The sequence below is a fragment of the Sturnus vulgaris genome, chromosome 9, assembly GCF_052056855.1.
Source record: "Sturnus vulgaris isolate bStuVul1 chromosome 9, bStuVul1.hap1, whole genome shotgun sequence".
Lineage (NCBI taxonomy): Eukaryota > Metazoa > Chordata > Aves > Passeriformes > Sturnidae > Sturnus > Sturnus vulgaris.
Window position 1 is genome coordinate 24,636,011 of NC_142251.1, and position 22,009 is coordinate 24,658,019.

Consider the following 22,009-nt stretch of genomic DNA (forward strand, 5'->3'; position numbering starts at 1 on the left):
ACCGCGGTCCCGCCGAGCCCGGACCGCTCCCGCCGCTTCCTCCGCAGGCACCGCCCCCGAGCCCCGCCCGGCACCGCCCCTGGGGCCGGCACAGACCCGGCACGGACCCGGCACGGACACCCGGCACGGACCCGGCACGGACCCGGCACGGACCCGGCACGGACCCGGCACGGACCCGGCACGGACCCGGCGGGACCCACGTCTGCCCCAGGCACGCTTGTCCCTGGCTTCCCTTTGTGCGTCCACTGTGCTCTGCCCCACTGTCAGTCGTCACCGCAAAATCCACATCCCCTTGGAAACACGGTTAGACCTGCAGAGTTTCCCCAGAGTTAAAGACCGTGCCAGAGGAAGAGCACACTCGAACAGGACCAAAATGCCTTTCCTGGAGGTGTCCAGGAGGCAGCTGGGTCTGCTGCCGGGTGATGTGTGCGGTGGTTTAGAGGTGACAGTGGCAGTGCTGAGGTGACGTTCGAACCCGATGGTTTTAGAGGTCTATTCCAATGCTGATGATTCTATGATTCTTTGATAAAGGTCCTGGCACAGGTCGCCCAGAGAAGCTGTTGCTGCCCCTGGATCCCTGGAAGTGTCCAAGGTCAGGCTGGACGGGGCTTGGAGCAACCTGGGCCAGTGGAAGGTGTCCCTGCCCATGGCAGGGGGTGGAACAAGATGATTTTAAGATCCTTTCCAACCCAACCTATTCCATCCTTCTGTGACTGTGATTTATAGTCTTCAGGGCCGTATTCTTCCACTCTTCCCAGGAATATTGCAAACTGCTATTGTATGTTTGATTCCAGGATGAACAGTAAACCTACACAAACAGGCACTAAAATACACATCCCTTCAATAAATACTGTCCAGTGATTGAAACAGGCAAGCACACCAGTCTGCAGATCCTCAGCACAGCAATGTAAGACAGTATGGAACAGATACTGAATTCTCCTGCCCCTGATAATAATTTCACATCATACCTAGATGTGACTTTCTAAAGTATTTCCTTCTTTTTTGCTGTTTTTATAACATTCACCCAGCTGACTGGCCATGGGCAGGATGCCATCCCTCATTGTGCCTCAGATGTTTGGTATGGAGCTGATGAGTTGCAATGAATATGGATTTTGCTGACATGCTGGAGGTTCACAGTGACTGGAAGTTACACATTTTACCATTACATACTTCTCATTCAGCTTGTACACATCTGCCACTCACTCTGAAATTGCTTTCACATAGTTCAGTTTTGCTGATGTGTGCTGTGGGGTTGGTAGATTTATCACTATGTCACTCAGCTGATCACAGAATGGTGGAACATTTTGAGGTTGAATCTTTTTAAACCAACACTGAACCTGATCAAATTTGAAATATTGCAGATGATACGTGACACTGAGTTCAGTATTGTGCTAAACAACCTCCTTCCTTCCAAAATTCCTGTTCCCTGGGCACACACTGGTTGTATCTAAGTGTGATGGAGCAATTGCTTCACTACCTCGAGAAGAGCAGGTTCATCCAGAGCATCACTGAGCCAGCGTCTCACAAGTCTATAGAGGCCTCAGCTGAGCTAAAACATTTCATCAACACCACTTCTAGAGGTCAAATGTGAACCAGACTCTGGTTTAAGTATATTTGGTTGTTAGGCTCTGCCTGAGAACTCTCAGCAAGGTGGCTGCTGTGGTTTGCTCACTGCATCTCTGTGAGCTGTGTGAGCAGACACCAGTGAGGAAATGCTGGTCACTGGCGTGCATTTTGAAGGCATTAACTCAGAGGAGAATTCAGGCTCTGCTCAGAGCAGTGTATCTTTTATCAAAAGTAGCTGAGGAGCTTTTTATAATGTAAGTGAAATGGGCAAGTCAGCTCCAGGAGTCTGGAGAGATAAACCTTGGAGAATTCATGAGCCATGAAGTGGATTGCAGTTCTGTCCTTTCATTTAGTAGATGAAAATATGCCAAATCCCAGAAGTTTCATACCCCAGAACAGATGTCAAAATATGCACTGAGTGGGAAACCTCCCTGTTTAATTACAGCTAGGGTAAAAACAAAATGAGAAATGAGGAGTTTATTTAGTTATAACATTCTATACTTTGGTACTACCAAACTAGATCCCCAAGATCCCCAGGCATTTCATAATGCTTGCTAATTAAAGACTGATTTCCTTTTTAAGATAGGGAAATGCTGTGTTTTAATGGCAAAGCTTGTGTCTTTATCATCTTAAAAAGACACCATGAGAAATGTGAGCAAAATCAGGAACAGAGATAAATGATCCTATTTATGTACTGCTTAAAACAAAAACCATCCTCAAGATAAGAAATTTGCCACATTAAATTTTAAGCTGATGTGACACCTGCAGTGCAGCTATCGATGATAAAGTAATACAATCAAAACAAAAATACCACCAGAGCCAAAACAAGTATTTTCCCACTTTTTCTCCTATGAAATCTTAGTCTTAGGGTTATATTTGTCTTTACACACCCCAAAATTCCTTCTTTAAACACCTGTTTTGTACTATAGCCTAAAGAGCAAAATGAAAGTGAATTCCTGAGTGAAGAGGATCAGGAGAAGCCTTTCTTTCCAAACAAAGGGATGAAGATCTACCTCTGCTGCCTCTGTGAGTTCACCTGTGGCACAGTCACATGAAGAGAGAGGTGGTTTCTTACATCACCACTGTCCAGGCTTCCTCATGCTCTGGACCCATGAGGCAGCCAGTGGAAGCACTGGGAGCTCTGGTACCCAAAAAGTGCAGTGCACTGTCACTGCTGTATTCTGCTTTGGGAGGGAGGGAAGGGAAGGAAAGGAGGGAGGGATAGAGGGAGGGAGAAGGAGTCTTTCTCCACAATCTCATCTGTTTGATCTCCCACTGTGGTGGAACACTGCTGTGCCCCAGACATGACTAGATCCATAGATCCATTCCCAGTGCCATGGGCACACCAAAGAATGAACTTCCAGGGGCTGTTAAACACACAGTCCTTAACACAACCACAGGGCTGACAGTCTGCAGAGATATCATCAGAGGGACTGATAAAACCTTGGCCACCTTGCTGGCTGCTTCTCCTTGTGTGCTGGTGAAGGGGACGTGCCAAGGAGCCGGCTCCTTTGAGAAGCTGCACACAAGCACTTGGCTGTGCCCTTTGGTGCAGAGGTTCACCCTGTGTGTGCTCCCCCACCGCCCTCTCGGCTGCCTCAGAGACCTGGTTTGTTACCAAACCGAAGCACTGAAGTGAAAGGTGTGTGGAATCCATTGGGAGAGATGATTCATTACCCAAATCTCCCTTCTGGTATTTCTCCAAGGGAAAGGAGCCGTTTTAAGGCCGCTGACTTTGTTGACACAGCCAATTTCAAATGTAATGAAACTGTAATTAATAAATAATAATTATCTATTGCTAGAGGAAATTCTTAATCATTATTGTCTGAAAGTCAAAATCAGGTTGCAGACAGTGTGAGAGATGTGTAACAAAATAAAAATAGTCCTTTTCTCAGGACAGACGGTTTGTTGAAGTATACTTTGAATCCTTTCCCTGTAAGTAAAACAAAAATGTTATTCTTATGAATTATTTTCAAAAGGTTAGAAGGAGGTCTTAAAATCTAGCTGCAGAAGATACTTTAAGAGAATCACAGCTGTTCTGGCTGGAAAATAAAAAATAACATTTTGATAAAATAGCCTTTAAAAAAAAGGTTAGGAGTTAGTTGTGCTTTAGCTACTGCCCTAATTCTGAGAGACCAACGAGCGTGGAGCATTGAAAAGCCACACACAGAAGAGAGGATTTTCACAGGTTCCTAATCCCAGAATCATGGAACAGCCCATGTTTGGAAGGGACCTTGAAAGATCCTTGAACTTCTCCTGGGGAAAGGAGTCTAAGGAGGTTATCTAACATCCCATGCCATTGAACCTTGAGAACTTCAGCACCAGAGATGCTGCTACATCCCTGAAGAGGTTGTGCCAGTGAATTGCTGTTTTTGCTATAGTAAGTATCTATCTTATACCAAGATAAAATGAAAAAGCACGGTGTGAAGACAGTATATGATGTGCTGCTTCATATATTAACTGAATGTTCCAGGAAAGAGGCAAAAATAGTGTTTATTGTCATTATTCAAATGAAGAAATTGGATAAAACCCTTTATTTTTGTAACTGAAAAGTATGGATGACAGTCTGAACCACTCATGAAGGAGGGAAAGCAAGGCAAAGGAATAGTTCATTAGCAAATGGTGGTGAAATTATATAATTTTATCTGTAGTTCTACCTTTCAAAGGTTATGTAGATCAAAATATAACCCAAGCTGCTGAGTGCACAGTTCAAAGCAGGAGGAGGCTTTGCTGGTTGCCTTTCTCACTCCTTATTTTCTCCCCAATTATATTTTATTATGTTACTCACATTCAACATGTGAACAATATTAATTGGAATACTCATTGAAAAACAGTGCTCATAAAAAAACAAATTATAAATTACATCCATTATTCTACCCTGCTTGGTTGCAAATTGTTTAGATATGTCAATTTTGCCCACAGAATTGAATGTGAGACATAATCTGAGAGGTTTTTGGAACTCCTGCAATAGAATGTTCTGATAAAGCATTCATGGTGACATGGCAGAGTTCCATAGTTCTCTACTTGCATTTAGTAAATATGTATATATATAAACATAAAATATATAAACATATATATATATATATATATATATATATATATATATATATATATAGATAAAAACATAGCCCTAGCCCATAGCAGGGCTCAGCTAGACATCAGCATTGCTCCCAATTGAGAATTTCCATCCTCAATATCCAAAAAACACACATATTGTTCCTCAAACGCCAAATACTCTTGAGTGGAAAGGTAGAAAACTTCAGGTTAAAAAACTCTTTTTTCTTTATTGTCCAAGAGTGGTGGGGTGATGAAAACTTCCCAGTAATGACAATGAGAAGCATCTCTCTCTTCTGACACCTGAGATTCTGGAGTGAGAGGATTCGAGCTGCTGGGCCTTTAAGACACCAGGTGAGCATAACAAAAGAATGCTGCTTCCCTGGAATTCCTTCCCAACACGGAGGGGAGCAGCACAGTGCCCATGGTACTCACTCAGAGAGCTCTGTTCCTTGGTTTCTTCCCACGAGGGCCCTTCAGTGGCTCTTAGGTTCCCAGCTCTTATGGACTACAACCAAACACTTGCAAATCTATTTTGAGCAAGTGATACTCTCTACAACCAAATATACAATCTGTTAGTACTTAGGGCGTATTACCAACTTGCATGTCAAGTCTGCTTTTTAAAACAGATTCTAAAACTGATTTATTACAAATAAACAGATTGTCCCAAGTACAGCTCCAGGCAGCAGCTGTGGAGAAGGGAAAGCACTGCACACCTGGAGGGAAAAAACCCTCTCAAATCAGTAACCCCACAAGAACAAGAGACTCTGCCTTACCTTAATGTGATGTAATTTCTCTTCAAGCCCTGTGGTGAAAAGTTGCCCTGGAGTTGTCTCCTCCCCTCCCCAGTTTTCCTGTGGGAGTGCTGCTGGCCCTGTCATTGCCGTGTCAGGAACCTGATGGCAGCACTGTTTGAAGCTTGTTTGCTTGTTCTTTTGATGTCAGCCTTGTGGCTCTTTGAAGTTGGAGTCTCCTTCTGGAAGGCTGAGGGGCAATGCTGGATCTAGAAGAACAGGAAGGTAGAGAGGTACAGCAAACCCAGCACCCCTGGGAATTGGTAAGGAGTGAAATGGATTGTGAGGACATGCCACGGGACAGGAGTAAAAACTCTGAATAGAGATGCAAAACTCAGAGTCTTGAAGATATGGTTCTGGATTTTATTTCCTATAAAGTAAGGAATCCTAGAGTTAAAAATCCCCTCCAGCTGTGGCACACTCCATTTGCCTGCCCCAGTGGCCAAGAAATTACATGGTTTTGTATATAAGTAAATTAAAATAAAATACATGTGTGGAACTTTCCTGCTTTTGAATACACAAAACATATTCGGTAAATTCAAACAGCATTTCCTTCTCTGCTTAGTCACTACTTATGAAATCTGTTAAATGACAAATGAGGTGATCATTCCTGCTCAGCTGCCCTTAGAGGCTGTATTTTAATTAGCTGGGACATTCATGTCAAAACAACTAATGCACAAGCCTTCATAAATTCATTGTTGAAGCTCCTCATTGTCAAACAAGACTCATGGGTTTGTTCCCTCACGTGAAAATAGAGGTGGTGCCCAGAAACCAGTGAATAAAGCACGGCTGAGTGCCCTTCCCACTGCCCAGTGCTCCCACGGCTACAGAACAGCAAACAAGGCACAGCCCAATCTGCAGATCTCAGCAGAAAATCCAGGATAAAAAGCCATCCCTTGGAGATCCAGTGCGTTCTTTACTGCTTCAAATGGGCAGCCACACCTACCTGGGAACACCAAAACCTTCCTAATTGGTAGAAATAAGTGTATAGGGAGGGATTTTTAGGAGGCAGCCTGGTAAGAGGGGAAGGCTGAGGCGTCTCACTGCCTCTGAACAGAGTCTAGTGAGGCAAGATGCCAAATCCAGAAATTAAACCTGTCATTTTCCCATCTTAACTAAGGAAATCATAGTGGCTCTGCTTAGAGGAGTAAGAAATTCTACTTCCAATTGATTATCAAAGATGTGACTGAAACTTTCTTCCCAAGTAAGCTGCTGTTCCTGTATTATTAACAACTCCTCAGGCATAGGCTGCACAAGCTAAATGATCCTGCAGACATGATTAATGAAGGAGAGGGCTAAATCTCCACAACATCTGGATTTGCTTCTGCTGGCCACAGATGGTTTTGGTTGTTTTTTATTCCAAGTATATTCGTTAGGACCAGGCACGGGATTTAAACACAGCTTTCTGTTCCAAGCCTCCATTTTCTGTGGAGAAGCTTCTCCTCAGGACCCTATCCAGAGAGGCATATGCAACAAATAAAGTGGGATTTGCTAAACCATCCTGCACACTGAAGGGGCTACAGGAGTTCAAAAGGAGACACACAAAAGAAAACTGAATAGTTTGGGGTTTTGATGTATTTTCTGTCCCTCTCTGAAGTGATCGTCTCGTCTGCTTCATTTTCATTACAGATAATTTTATAAAAACCTTATCCCTCCAAAGTTTTGAACTTAGAGTAGATGGATCACAAAGTGTTTACAAGTTTTTCTGTTCACTTAGTGTAGATGCTGAGAGCACAAGTCCTCCATCCAATCCTCTCTCCTGGGTTGGGAAAGCCACCCAGTGAGCAGCCTCACAGCAATCCCACACTAATGCCATCACTGGGTGAGGCTCCCCTCATCCCTGGGATCCTGTCAGCCTCCTGCTCCTCTCCAGCCCATCTGCACTCACCCAAAGTGTGCCTGGACAGAAGGAGGACATCACCTCCTTGGCAGCACCAGCACAAATCTTTCCAATTAATTATTACCATGACTTATTTGTGTGATAAAACCTGGACACGAGGTCTTTCAGTATCCTTTAGGAGTGCAGGTGTAGTTAACTGGTGCATCACTGATTTTCTTACTCTCACTGTGTTGCCTCTCCAGTTGTTAACATGGGTAACAATACTGCTTTTTTATCACAGTGATAAAGTAAACCTGCCTTGGGTTCACTCTTGTCTCTCTAAGTAACCAACAGAAGAAACAGCAGTGGCCTTGATTATGTAGTAATGATCTACTTAAAACTGATAAACTCTATCAAATCACTAGCAATTCTGTGGTTTTTTCAAAGCTTTTTAAATGCCAGTATTTATTTGGCTGTTATAGGAAAGCATAATAGTTATTTAAAAACTTGCTTGCTTTCAGACACATCCACCATCACAGTCCCAGCTGTTTTGCTGTGCAGTATTGAACACATTGTCATATTTACTGCACTAAAACCACTCTCTGCAGATCAAAAGAGATTATTTTATTGCTTTTTTGATGATATTTAGCAGAAACTTATATTCTCCTGGTTACCTCCACAGTTCAACTTTACCAGACTGGTTTTGACCACAGTCAGTTGCACTAATGTTTGTAAGTGAATTGCAATTATTGCTTTTCCTTCCTTTTCTATTTCATAATAAGGTTAGTATTTCCATAGACACTGGAATCCTCATTTTCCTGACATGAGAGAAAATAACAACATTCTTTTGTTATCTCAACTTTGAAACATGGTGATTAAAAGTATTATCATAGATCACAGAAAAATCCAGTTTGGAAGGGACTTCAGGAGTCCATCTGCTTCAAACTTCTGCTGGAAGCAGGACCCTTATGTTAGGCTGTCCAGGGCTCTGTCAAGCCAAACCTTGAATATTTCCAGTGAGGGAAATTTTACCACTTCCCTGGCAACCTAGTGCAGTGTTTAATTGTTCTCACAGTGATTTTCTTCCACTTAAACCCAGACAGAATTTCTCCTTGAGGCAAGTTGTTTGTATTAACCTTAATGTGCTTTCCCTTGATGTGTTCAGATGCACAAATTAGCTCTTGCCTGTCTAAATAATCAACAGAAGAAGCAGCAATGGCCTTGCTTCATTTCTGATGGCACACTGGATGTTTAGCAGTTGAACTACCTTAAGGATGGCTTTTGCCACATCTTGCAGTAACTACTGGATAGAACTAGTATTCTGTCTATAATATTCAGTGTTCTGTCAAGGACCAGAGAGCCCAGGAACACAGAAGTGGGCAGGAGGTTGAAATTGGGGGTGTTGATGTTCTCTAACAGCCACTCAGCCACTCAGTTTTAAAATGAAGCTTTTTGAGCATTTTGTCTGTGTAGCATAATTGAGCTGTAAGAATCCCTGCTGTGGACTGAAAGCAGTATGCAAACCAAACCTCAGAGTCTTGCCAACAATTACCTTTTACTTGGCATACTGCCCAGAATTAAAATCTTGCTAAATTTTAGTCTCCCTTTCTCTGGTATATTTCTGTAGCTATTTAAACAACTAATAAAATAAAGGGAAAAAAAAAGAAAAAGAAAAAAGAGATGATAAAAATGTTTCAATTATGGACTAAGCATACATAATGGTCTGGCTATGGTTCTCTTCTCTTTCCCCAAATACCTAAAGAATAACAAGAGGAAATACTAAAAAGAACCAGCAATTTAAACAAAAGCTGTGAGGTCAAAGTCTCCCTTGCTCCTCCTTCCTTCTCTTTATCGCTGGTCTCCACTTGGCTGCTGGCTCCCAGCTGAAGGCACTGGCTGTATTGTTAGTCCATGGACAAGAACAATACACCACAACAAAGGTTGGGGGAGCTCAGGGGTAACTTGAGCCTTTCCAGAGTTCTGCCTTCTGCAGAGCGAAAATCCTCTCAAAAGAAGGGAAAATAAACAGAAGTTCATGTGGAATCATAGAATGATGAGATGGTTTGGACAGGGAGGGACTTTAAAGCCCATCCAGTTCCACCCCCTACCATGAGCAGGGACACCTTCCACTAGCCCAGGTTGTTCCAAGCCCTGTCCTACTTTGCCTTGGACACTTCCAGGAATGGAGAGAATTTCTGCCCAGTATCCCATCTAACCCTGCCCTCTGGCAGCTTGAAGCCATTCCCTGTGTCCTGTCCCTCCATCCCTTGTCCCAAGCCCCTCTCCCTGGAGCCCCTTTAGGCACTGGAAAGGGCTGTAATGTCTCCCTGGTGCCTCCTCTTCTCCTGGTGAACACCCCCAGCTCTCCAGCCTGACTCCAGAGCAGAGGGGCTCCAGCCCTTGGAGCATCTCCATGGCCTCCTCAGGCTCCAAGAGTCCCACATCTTCCCTGTGCTTCCTCTGTGGTCCCAGAGCTGGATGCAGTGCTCCAGGTGGAGCCCACGAAGCACCAGCCCCAAGTGTGGTCACAACGGATGCGCTGCCACTCATCTGTCACTAGACTGTCACACTGGTTCTGTGTCTAGTGACACACAGCTGTCCCTGGAATGAGCTGCCCAGAGCACAGCTGTGTCTGTGTGAGATGTGCCTGCAAAGAAGAGTGCAGAGAAGCAACTTGGCAGGGCTGTAACTGCAGCTCCGGGTGAGGCAGCAGGGCAGGAAAGGCACCAAGAGGGGTTGTGAACCTTCTCACTAATGGTGCACAGGGCTCTATTTGCCAGTAAGCTCTCACAGCAATGGAACAGGATTGGAGTTTGAATCTTCAGTTTAAAGAGAGCCCAGTGGCAGCTTGGCCTCAAGCGAGGACCTGCACCAGCAGGTGAAGGGCAGCCCATCAAGTGGGAAGGTGCTTAGGAAGAACACTGTGTTTGAGGACAGGATGGGGACAAGTAGTGCCACTCAGTGCAGTTCCCCTAAATGCTGGATTTGCCATGGAAAGAGACTTAGTAGATCCTGACAGTGCTCCAGTGTCCGGGCTTCAGAATGTTTCTGCTGTCTGCAAAAGCCTTGCATGGCTAGAGCCCTGAAAATAAACACAGCCCAAGCTGTAACCTCATTCAGCATTCTGGGAGCACAGGCAACCAACACGGACTGCAGCAATGTGGAGGCTTTGTAAGGGGATTTTCTACTTTAACAAGGAACTAACTCACTGTGGAGGCTGGTATCCACGGCTGGGATTGAGGTAGTGGTGTGACACGAGAAATAAAGGAAGCTGTACACTTCCTACCCAGTCTGCTCTCACATATCTAATTAAAGACACTGCTAAAGGTTGTACTCCTCAATGACTGAAAGCTGGAAATGCTGACATGAGTGACAGCATTCAGATTTTCACTCATGTTGAATGCGTTAGCTACCAAAACCACGGATGTTCAGTTGGCCACTCTAACTCTCTGAGGTTATGCAAAATATAACCTCAATCAAAACTTTAAACCAGCTGTTCTCTCCCTGTTTTAATGAGATATTTTCACACCAGAAGTTACTCCTTGCTGTCGGGCGCCCTCTCCTGCACGTTCACCTCTGTAGCTGTTCTGGCGACAGAGAATCCTTCTTCCTCCTCTTCCTCCTCCTCTGGTAAAATCCTTCCATACAAAAGTTCCTCCTGACCCCACACACCTCCCTGTTTTTCAGATACCCAACTTGTGGCCGCTCATTACACTCCAGAAAGCTCCCAAGCAATCTTAGCTTTGCTAATAAAGAGTTACCAGTCAATTAGTTTTCTTTACAAAGCAAAATAATTCCAAGTATCCTCAGCTTAAAATCATAGAATCCCAGACTGGTTTGGGTTGGGAGAGACCTTAAGAATCATCTTGTTCCGCCCTCTGCCAGGGGCAGGGACACCTTCCATTAGATCAGATTGGTGCAATCCTTGAACACTTCCAAGGATGGGACAGACACAGCTTCTCACCACCCTCACAGGGAAGAATTTCTTCCCAATATCCCATCTAACCCTGCCCTCCTTCACCTTAAAGCCATTCTCTGTGTCCTGCCCCTCCAGGCCCTTGTCCACAGTTCCTCTCCCGCTCTCCTGGAGCCTCTTTTAGGCACTGGAAGGGGCTCTGAGGTCTCCCTGGAGCCTCCTCCAGGTGAACACCCCCAGCTCTCCCAGCCTTTCCTCACAGGAGAGGTGTTCCACTCTACTCACCTCGTGCTGGTTTTGCACAACCTGGTTTTTGGTAGCTGGAGGCCACACAGGTGGCTTCTGTGAGAAGCTGCTGGAAGCTTCCACCACGTGTGGCAGAGCCAATCCCTGATGGCTCTGAAGATGGACATGCTGCTGGCCAAGGCTGGGGCAATTAGAGAGGATGGTAACACCTCTGTCAGAAGAGATTTAAGAAAATCAAAACAAAGTGGACAGTTTTTTCTAGCCAGAGAAGAGCAGAGAAATCTGCTCCAGGTATGAGTCCTCTTGCCCTGCTGTGACAGAGAATAACCCATCTTTTCATCTGGAGAAGAAAATCCAGGTTCCAACTCCTACAAAAGGCAAAGCACAGGGCACAAATCCCGAGAAATTTTAAGAATTTCTACAAAAGGAAACAATGTGGGGCTAACACTGAATCACCACACTTTTACATCCTCCTCTCACTAGCTGATTACCAAACCACTTTCTCTCCTGCTTCCTGCCTTCTTATTATGTTTTTTACACTCTGTCAAGTTGTTCACACGGCTTTCTCATCCCCACTCTGTGTTCCAAGACTTCTCTTTATCATATTTTCCTAGTTTATCATCAAAAAACTACCAGAAACGAAGAGAAATTATGTCCTAGAGAACACCAGCCAGTGCTTTGACTTTTGGCCAGTGCTCTGCTGCAACGTTTATGGTATTTGATGCATATATTTTAGAAGATTTTTTATTGCAGCTTGGGGATGAGTAGATGGCTGTTTTCTGTAAAAGTTCATAGATAGTCGCTATTCATGGTGTGTAGGTGCCTTTGACAAATCCTTCTGCAGGGTTTGAGTCTTCTCTGATCAATGGCTACACAATACTACTGTCATTTACTTCACAAGAAAGGACATTAAAAATTTGGGTTTGGTTGCTTTGTGAAATCAGTTGTGATCTCTACAGTTTCATTGTCCAACAACTTTGTATCCCTAACTTGTTTAGACACAGATGATTTTTTTCTCTGTTCCTGCTGGAGGTGCTCAGGACCAGGATATATGCCAGTCCTGGAGGTCTGTGAAAGTTGTTCCTCTTCTTGTGGACCTTGTGGATTTAGGTCCCCCCTCCCCATGCACACCAACCCCCAGACTTCTGCAAAATCAACCACTGAAAGCAGTGGGAAAAGGAACCCACCAGGTGTCATGAATTGAAACTGTCTCTTGTGAGATTTACTTCAGCGTGCCTGTTCCTGGAACACAACATGTTCTCTGAAGAACACAGAAGTATGGAACAAAGCTCCCAAAATACCTACTTTTTAATAGTAGTCAAAACTTTGGTATCTATTGACAGTTTCATCCCCTTACCTTATCACTAGAGATGCCTGGAACTCCTTTCAAACAGTGATATTTAAATTGCTTCAGAGGTTTGAAATAGGCTTGTTTTAACTTGTTTTTTCAAGGTAGTGTTTTCTATTGTTGCTAAATTATCACAAAAAAACCTGATTTTTTTTTGGTGGCTCCTGGAAAAACGAAGACATTTAGTTTGAATTTAAGACAAAGCTTTTTACAGTGGGGTGGTGAGGCCCTGGCAAAGCAGAGAAGCTGTGGGTGCCCCATCTCTGGAAGGGTCCAAGGCCAGCTTGGATGGGGCTTGGAGAAACCTGGTGTAGTGGAAGGTGTCCCTACCCATGGCAGGGGATGGGACTGGGTTAGCTTTAAGGTCTCTTCCACCCCAAAGCAGTCTGGGATTCTCTGACCAGAGCTATCTTGCCAGCTTAGCCAGTTCAGAGGCATGTGAGAACAGAGGACACAATGCACAACACCTGAAGGGGGTGCTCAGAGCAGACAGTGTGGAAACAAAAAATCTCAGCTTAATGTCATGAAAAAAGTCTTCTTTGAGCAGCAGTCACCCTTGAGCATCCTCCTGTTGTGCATTCATTGTAATGTCTGTCATTCCCAGCCACACCAGCCACATAATAGAGTTCTTCAGTGCTTCTAATTTTTATTGTCATTGTGCTCCCACTGTTATGTTAATTTGATTAAACCAGACTCCCACTGAGGCAGTAACAATGATAAACATTGTAGTAATCTGTCAGCTCTCTCTGAAACCACTTTCCACAGCTTTGGAAATGTGCTGCTCGACAGACCACACTGCTGTGTATTGTAAATAATCTGCTTTGATCACATTTGCTCACGTACATTGTAATAATCAACACTGAAAAATAAACTTCTAATGACTCACAACCTGAGGCACATTATTGATCTTTCCAATCAGCTACCATGAAGGAGGTCATGGAAGCAGAATGTATTAATGCTGCCATTTTTAACTGTACGAGACAAATATTGTGGGGAGACAGGTCCTGCCAGAAATATAAAATGACTGCACATTAATACTCATCATTTTCTTTGTCTGGAAAGACTGGCTTATTCCATCTTTCCCTCTTTGCCTGAAATAGGTTCAAGCCTTTCCACTGATTGTTTAAAAGGTAGCAGTAAATTCTGACAACTTTTAACATAGGCACTCAGTTCTGTGGGATTTTGCTTCCAGGCCATAAACTCTTAAATCCATATTCTGACAGATTTCTTCTGAGGAACAAAGAACAGTGTAGGAATAACACCTGAACTGCTTTTCTTGTCTTATTGTACAGAGACACTCAGCAACAAAGCTCTCCTCATTATAGACCCCGAGGAGAATTAGGACTTCACAAATCTAGGTACTTTACAAGTGCTGTGGAAACCATTATTACAGATGGTTCTGTACTTCTCACTAGCCCAGTGCCTCATTTCAGTGAATCCCAAAAGGTTAAGTGCTCTGTATTCAGTGCATGTGTGTGTGCTGATGTATGGACATCTGCTGTGTCCATAAACCCACATTACACATCCCATTTCTCCTCCTGCTGCAAATCTGAAGCAGATGTGTGAGGCTGCAGAGAATAGGTGTAAGCTGTATTTCTCCAAACTGTGCCCTTGCTGCTCTTTGCAAGGCAGCAGTTTGCCAAATAGCAGAACCACAGACTTTAGAAGCAAGTAACAGGATACAGCCATCATCTTGCTTTTCCACCCCTTAGCCTGAAAATAATCAAATAAGAGTGGAAATAGAATTCAAAAAGAGAAATTATTTCTTTTTTAGACCTTTACCCTAACATAACGCCGGCCCCCAAGCACCTACCGAAGTCCACAGCAGATCCCTAATTCATAAGGCTGGCAACTGTGATCTTGGAAAGAAACTCCAACTGCAAAGTCCTACTTAATATGCTGGACTGAAATGTGTGTTCAATATGCTCCAGCACCCCAAAATAAATCAGAGCCCACATCTGTAGAACGAAAGCCCAAGGGCTGTCCAGGCTGGAGCAGCAAAGTCAGGGAACTCCCACCATTTAGAGAGCAGAGCTGTGTTTTGGAGAAATGGGCACAGCTGCTTTGGTGAGTCACATGTGGGTTTGGAGCGAGCACCCAGCTGGCAAACCCTTATTTTCCATAATTTCATGAGGTCGCTGCTGAAGTTCAAGTAATGGAAAAAACAGATGAGTTAAAAGCAAACCTCCCTAAATTATATTTGAAACACCTAGCTCAGGGATAGTCTTGCACAATTTAAGCAGCCTCTGGAAAGTGTGGCACAATCATCTACTGAAATTCGCCACTCAGGAAAACAGTCAGGCTGAGGATTGCAGGCTTTGACCAGCTACAAAACAAGGTAATTCTGTGCTACAGGAAATCTTCTAAAATAAGATATCAAATAGGGAAGGAATAGTCATTCGTTTCCTGTAACTGATGCTTAAGCCAAGAATCATTAAAATGTATCCTGGTTTTTTTTTCATTATTTTTCCCTTTTTTCTTCTCCTTCTGCCCTCTTCTCTTTTTGCCTTCTCCTTGTCTCTTTAAAAATATGCCTTTGGTCACTGCTTTTAAAATGTTGGTCTATTTTACTATTTGTAAAGATCAACCCAACAGACCAAGTCATCCTCATACTTATTTACCTTTTGCATGATTTTCAGTGCAAGCATAAGCCTTCAATGATTTCAGCAAAGGTTCTTGGTTGGGCCATTCACTGGAACAAAAATAAATCTGTTTATGCGGGGGAAAAAAGTCTGATTGTATCTGTCTCGTGGTCCACTAGAGGGCACCAGGTAATTATCTTAAATATCGCCAGGTAACTGTTGTGTGCAGGCTGCTGATGGCACCTAATTAGAGATCAAGAGATGGATTAATTAACCACAGGTCAGGCCTCAATGCAGAAACACTCAGTGGCACTGTTTCCATCTACAATCAATCAGCCTCCAGCTCCTATTTGGATCCCAAGAAGTTGTGTGCAGGTATTGCTTCTTCCTCCTAATATTCTTCTATTTCTAACCTTGCTGCTGTGATGTCTTGTGTCACACACTTAAAACATTGCACATATTTAAAATATTGCCCACAGCCCTAGGATGAGAAGAGCTAGTGATATTTTTTTTTCCAGGGCACAGCACATTTTTTTCACCACAAATGAAAAGTCCATCAGTGCAAGAGACAGTTTTACTTTGGGTTAGTGTCAGCCTGTAGTTAATCCCACAAACACCTTATATGCCTCATAAATCTTTGACTTCACCTTTGCAACGCTTTCTATGTAGTTATTTCTTTACAAACTATTTCCAAACATTGTATACAGGACTTCCCTTCATTTGGCAGGCTTTAATTACCTGCGTTTCTTTACTGCAGAGAGCAGGACATTGTTTGCTGAATGACATTAAAAAGTTGTAAAAAGGGTTTAATCATGTCCCTATTTCAATTCAAACTACCTCTGCTAGGCACCAGAGCTGGAGCATTCTGCTTTCTTTCCCTGACACTATTTAGACACTTCTGAAAGGATGTGCAGAATCTTATGAAGAAGCAAGGTAAAAAATAAGATTTCTTTCCCCTCAATCCACTTACTATAAGAGTAGTAAACAAGGGGTTACAATGAAAACCAGCTGGAGTTTGGTACCTGGGCTGGGTTCTGTCTCACTCACTGCCTCCTATGCAGAGCACAGAAGCAACATTTTCTTGCTTTCCCCTAGTTACTTATAACGAGATCCCACTCTTTTGCCTTTATCTCTGGGCCCTGGATTTCTGGGAATGGAAGAAATCAACTTATCTTTTACAGCCTGAATGTGGAATAGGCATTCCAGGGGAGAGGAGAGAGACCATACACACAGCACCCCACAGGGAGAAGGCAGGCAGTGTGCTACTCCCATCCTATGGAAGCAGCTGGCCATATTTCATGGCTGCGAAGTCCCTCCTGTGTCAGGATACCTGGGTGGCTCTGAACTCTGGCACAAAGGTGTCACTTTGGGCAGACAAACAGACGCTCTCTCCTCAGCTCTGGTTTTCTCTGGCAGCACATGCAAGCAGAAACAATTAACACCTTTGGTTTTGTAGTAGCTGAACAACATGTTTTAGATTAATGGAATTAATTGTCTTACTGCATTAAAGGGATAAAGGTAAAGCCTAAAATAAAAATCCCAACAAATTAAAATATTTGTGATAATTATCTGATTAAATGATTACATGCTGTCATTCTACACCTGTTAATACACTGTCTTAAATAACAAATGCAGAATTAATATCAGCCATTAAGTGCATGCTACCCCTCTCCAAAAGTCCAATTAAGCATGTGTTTACAAACGATGCTACTGATTATCCACCTCTTCTATTTCAGTCGAATGTCTTAATGTACCTTGGAGACATTTCCAAAGCTAAGGAGACATAAAATGTCTTCTCAAAGAACCAATACTCTGAATTTCTGAGAGTAAGCCCTAAGGCTACAGATTTTGTAAATACATCTTTCTTTTAGTCTAAGTGAATCTGAGCTTTTACCTCGTGAAATGTTGAAGAGTGTGAATTTCAGATACATTTTCAGTTGCATGGCCATTTCTGTGATTTGAGGGTGTGCCACTTGAGGGTGTGAACTATCCATTGTTATTAAACTGGCAAAACCCTTTGATCACTCCTGAAACTTCACTTTATGAAGCAGATAATATTATCTTGCAGCTACTCCTCAAATTCTTGGCCAGTTTTGATCGCTGTTTTTACTTTGCAATCACTTTCTGAACCATGCAGTTGAATGCTGCTATGAAAACACTTCTGAATTACTACCAATCACTGACAGCACCGTCCTGCTATTGTTCCCCAGCTGTGGTTGTGGGATTGTTTGGCTTGTGCCTCCACTGGAATGCCTTCTGCTCCTGAGGCTGCTGCAAGTTTAGAGTTGAGATATTTGAGATATTTTTCCCTTGCCTTCTTATAAGCAATTTGCATCAAAGAATTTTGCCTGGCACTGTTCCCATCAAAGGTGGAAGATTTGTTGTCCTTGCTTGTTCACTGCCTGAGCAGTGCACTTCTCCATTACAGCTCTATTGGGATCAAGTATATTGAAATTTTTGGGATACACTGGAGGGGTAAAAATAAATCTTTGATCCTTCCTAAATGAGATCCACTCTTTTACTACCTGCTCTTATCTCTACCACTCCCAGCTCATTCTGGATTTACCAACTGCTGTTTTTAGAAGTATCTTTCCCCTTAGGGTCATCACTGACTGTCCAAATGCTGGCTACACCCTGGTTTTAAGTGACTCTTGAAAGTAACTACTTATTCAGGCAGGGCCTGAATACTTAAGAGCCTGTAATGTCTCATGCCAAACTTCTTTTCCAGAGGAACACAGCCAATAGAATCCCTAATTTGTACATTTTGGTCCTTGAGCAACATGGATTCTGTTAGAATTCACATTTATTCATGTTGCTTCTGTGAATAGTTAATCTGCCCTAACTCTCTCACTTATTTTGTCTACAAGCCTCAAAATAAAGCCACAATCTGCAAAGATTTATCACTGAGGTATTATCTTGCAGGTCTCTTATGATCCAGAAAAAGCCTTTTCTCCTTGCTTGCCACTAGACATTCTTACCAGACTGCTACAGCTCTGGCAGGAGGAAGAGGCACATCACAGTTACAACCACAATACCAATCTGTGTTGAGCAATCTTATTTAATTTCCCTTCTTTCCCATTCACAATAGCAAACATTTTTCATTAAAGATCATGCACCTTGCTTGCTCTGCTTTATTTTCAAAGAATCTAAATCTTAAACTGTGGCAAAGCCATTGGTCCTGAGGCAGTGTTGGTTCAGAAGAACAACCTCAGTGCCTTTTCCTCCTGCCCCATTGTACCCGAGTTTATCCTGATCAAAGCTGCCCTGCACAGTTTGTATCCTGCACAAAGGGCAAATGCTTCAGAAATCCATCCTGCTCTCACAGTGACACTCAGCATAGGAAAAGGATTCTTTTACTACTGCTAGGGCAGACCTTACCTCATCCTACCAATGCCCATTTAGTTTTCCTTTGTTATCATTTATTTATACCCTTATCTTGCTTTACTGTAATGTACCATAGTGGAGTAATGCACCAACATGGACATTTTCTCCTGATTTTTCCCATATTTTGCCTCCTATTTACAATTCTCTGCCTCCAGCTTTTTAAAACATGAGTATTTTCTCTTCCTTCCCTCTATATGCTGGTTTCTGAAAGGAAGTGACAGGTGACTTTCAATCACTTTAACAGGTAATAAATATTTCACCTGGAAGGACGACATGGAAACAAAATGTCTCAGTTGACTGGAGTAATTTTCTTTACTATTACTTTGCTGCTGCAAAGAGCAGAAGAAATGTTTCCATTACAGCAGGAACAGTGGAAAGCAGGAGCTGATGAAAGCTCTCTCAGCTCTCATGCTGCATGGTTTTGCTACCTGCTGCAGAGAACGAAAATGCTCCCAACACAGAGCATTGTATTGTATTGAAATTCAATATTTTCCATCTCCTAGGCTTTCTTGTCTGTACCCGAATGCAGAATCACAGGATGACGGTGTAACCTGGGCTGGAGGGGCCCTCAGGAGGTCCCTGTCCCAGCTCCAGCTCAAAGCAGGTCTCCTCTGGGGTCAGATCAGGCCATCCAGGGCTTGAACTGCCTGTGTTTGGAAAACCTGTGAGGATGGAGGTGGCACAGCTTTGCTGGGCAACTGTGCTGCTGTTGAGTATCCTCATGGGAAATTTCCCCTGTATTCATCTAGAACTTTCATGTTTTGGCTTCTTGTCACCTCTCACCTTGGCTGAGAGAAGCTTGGCTCAATAACCTCACAGGAAGGGGCTGGATTTGTAGGGTCCCCAAAGCCTTGCCTGCCCCAGGCTGACCAAGCCCTGCTCCCATGGCCTTTCCTCTCAGGGAAAGTTCTCCAGCCCCAGCCATCCTGGGGGCCTCCCTTGCCTTCCCTTTCTCCAGTCTGTCAAGGCCTTTCCTGCAGGGAGAGCCCCACACTGGACACAGCATCTGGATTTGATCTAGGGAGTGCTGAGCAGGAGGGACATGGCCCCCAGTGCCCTGGCCATGACAGCAGTGTCCCTGTGCCGAGCACACAGCTCTGCATCTGCACCACAGCTGCCCCCGAGCACCAAACCCTGAGGTGATGTCTTGGCAGGAGGACAGCCTGCACTTGGAAAGTACTTGGCAGCAGCCTTTTCTCACCTCCTTAAAAGCAGCAAGAATACCACATTGCAGAGGAGATTCATGGTGCCACTCCTAAATCATACAGGAAATATAAAACAGAATCAAATAAATATTCTTATAAATACAGTGAGCCGGACACCTTTAGTGCAGCTTAAATGTGTTGAATTTCTTTTCGTGTCTCTTTCAGCAAAAGGTTCCTAGAAACGTTTATAGCTTGTTAATTTACATGCCAGTGTATAGTTTTGCATTTTACCAGATTTTTTTTCCTGTGACAGTGGTGAAACCCTGGCACAGGGTGCTCAGAGAAGCTGTGGCTGCCCCTGGATCCCTGGAAATATCCAAGACCAGGCTGGATGGGGTTTGGAGCAACCTGGGCTAGTGGAAAATGTCCCTGCCCATGGCAGGGGGTTGGAAGAAGATGAATTTAAGGTCCCTTCTAACCTAAACCATTCTGAGATTATATGATTCCAACTCACTTTGCACTCCATCTGCCTTTGGAGATCTGCCTTCCTGACAACTGCATGCTCTCATTTTGCAAATCTTATTTTTGCAGCATTAAGCTTTTCTCACGTAGAACAAATTTTACTAACAGTGGTACATTAGTATCAGAACTTCTTCACTCACCTCAGTGCTGCAGGCAATTAACAAGTGAAACAACTTTTACCAAAAGGCACTTCTGGTACCACAGTAACTTGACAACATTTTCCTTTCACTGGCACTGATGAAGAGCTGAAACTTCAGGAAAATTTCAATAATTAGTTCTAGCTAGTGTCATTCTAAAGAGAGGAATGTATGAGAATCTCTTATTCCGTTCTGTACCAGCTCTGAAATTTAATATCGAAAGAGGTCAACACAACCCATTTCAGAAAAACAGCTCTTTAAGAAACCAAATCAAGAACAAGGACTGTTAAATCCTGTCCACAGCCTACTGCCTCTGAGATTATCTGAGACATCTGATCGCACTTTGAGTACAGAGATGTTATCCCTGACTAATCAATGCTTTGGAAGGATCAGTTATAGATTATAGACTACAGTACAGGTCATAGGGGGTGTGAGGGAGTGGAAACTATGCCATAAAAAGAATTACTTAGGAATAACCTGACTTAGGCTAGAATTTCTCAAAAATATGTGAAGTTTTGCAAGGAGAGGTGAAGATCCAAACCAGGACTATTAAAATATTCTAATTATGAGAACACTAACTCTAACACTCAAAGAAAACTTACATTACTTCATACCGAATTGCCTTTAATACTCTATATAGAATAATCTTAATTATGTTGCTGCATGATTAAAGACTGAAGGATTAATTCAAACTCACGTCTGATCTCTGTTCACTTTTTACTCACATTAGATTTAATTACACTAAGTGCACTGTCTTGCTATCGCATAAGAACAGTTAATGCCAAGACCGGTAAAAGCACTCCTGAAGACCCAAATCTCATAAAAACTGTTTTATTTTACCAAACGTGAAAACGCACACACGGCAAGACAAACGTTAATTTCACGTTAGGACGGCAAAGCGGGCTGGAGATGCTCGAGAACACCGAAATGTGTATCGCAAACAGAAACACCGCGGGTGTGCCTTCAGCGTCAGTCCCGTCTGAGGGCTGTGGGATGGGCCGGGCCCGGCTCCCTCGGTGTCGCTGCCTCGCCTGCCCGGGCTCAGCTGTCCCCAAAGCCTTGGGACTCCGGGCAGGGCCCTCTGTGGAGCGGAGAGCTCCGAGAGTCCCGGGGCTGAGGGAGCAGAGCCCAGCAGAAGCCGGCCCGAGCCCGAGCATCCATCCAGCGGGGCAGTGCGGTGGCGGATCCGCTGCTGCCCGCGGAGCAGGGCGTGAGGCAGCGGTAACTTCTCTGCAATTGCTGCAGCCCGCAGGCTCACCTGGCCGGGGACAGGGGGAGCTGCTCGGGCCGGCCCCGCTCCGGCCGGGGCACCGCCAACCCGCCCGGCCCCAGCTCCGGGGCTGGCTGCGGGAACCATACAGTCACCGGCGCTGGAAAACACCGCTGGCATCATCGAGGCCAACCTGTGCCCGGCGCCACCCTGTCAAACAGGCGGCTTTTCCTTAAACACCTCCAGGGACGGTGATTCCACCGCTCCCCGGGCAGCCCTTTCCAAT